Here is a 1066-nt window from a genome sequence, read left to right on the forward strand (position 1 = left end):
CCCAGGCCGCCTGCAGCACCAGCACCGCGGCCCCCCAGCTCCGCCGCGCTGCTCCACCGCCGACCATCGCCCTCAACGCCGCACCGCTCCTTCTCTTCTCCGCGACACGCACCTCCCGACCCGCCTGCTCCAAACCCTCCGGCCGCGCTCGCCCCCGCAATCCTTCCTCACGGGACGCGCCTCCTCCTCCCCGCCGCTCGCTTTTGCTCTGCCTTCTTTTCCATGGGCACCGGAAGGTGTTCCCCTCCCTTCCTCGGATCGCATCGCGCGTTCCTTAGCTCAGAGCGCCATCATGTGGCTTACTGTAGGAATTGCTCCTTCTCTTTGTGTTTTGCACTGTATTCGCTTCGGTTTTGCCTTTTCCTTCTGCTTTAAATACCTTTATGTGTACATACATTTTTTCCTCAATTATTCTCTCAGCTTTTCACTGCTCCAGCTTATGGTTTATCTTTTTATTTGCAGTTAGCCACTAACTCATCTTTTACGCTTGTTTTTCTACGTGAAATGGGCAGCATGTGGCTCGTGCAGGGAATTGCCTCTCGAGCTTTTCTCAAGATCGCGCCGGATTCCCTTCATTTTTACTATTTTTCATTCTATTCACTTCATTGCTCCTTCAGTTGTTTTTGTTTCTTTTTCTTCTTTCTTTTCCCAAATCTTTACCTACAGCACTGTACAAGTTCCTCAAAAGTGCTTGTCTTTTTAGCTACAGAGAGAGTCTTTGAGTAACTTTTCATCCCTCCTTTCCAAATGAAATGGGCGTGCAGGAAATGCATTGAATTTTGCTTTGTGGGGCATCTTCCACGTTGACTTTGATCAGTGCTCCTCTGTTGAACCCATGTGGTTTACCTCAAATGTTTCTGAAAACACACTCCATTCTCTTGGCCTTCCATACATTTCTTTGAGCAAAAAATATCTAATATGAATGTAATTTTTAACCTTAACAATGGGATGCTGAGGTTCACTGGCTGTTCATTTAAGTCTTAAACGGGTTGAGTGGAAGGAGAAAAGTGGGAAACAGTTCCCCTTCTTACACTCATGACCTTACTCGTTGCGGGAATTGCTTCTG

Source organism: Meleagris gallopavo (assembly GCF_000146605.3).
Source record: "Meleagris gallopavo isolate NT-WF06-2002-E0010 breed Aviagen turkey brand Nicholas breeding stock chromosome 15 unlocalized genomic scaffold, Turkey_5.1 Chr15_random_7180001929164, whole genome shotgun sequence".
NCBI classification, from domain to species: domain Eukaryota; kingdom Metazoa; phylum Chordata; class Aves; order Galliformes; family Phasianidae; genus Meleagris; species Meleagris gallopavo.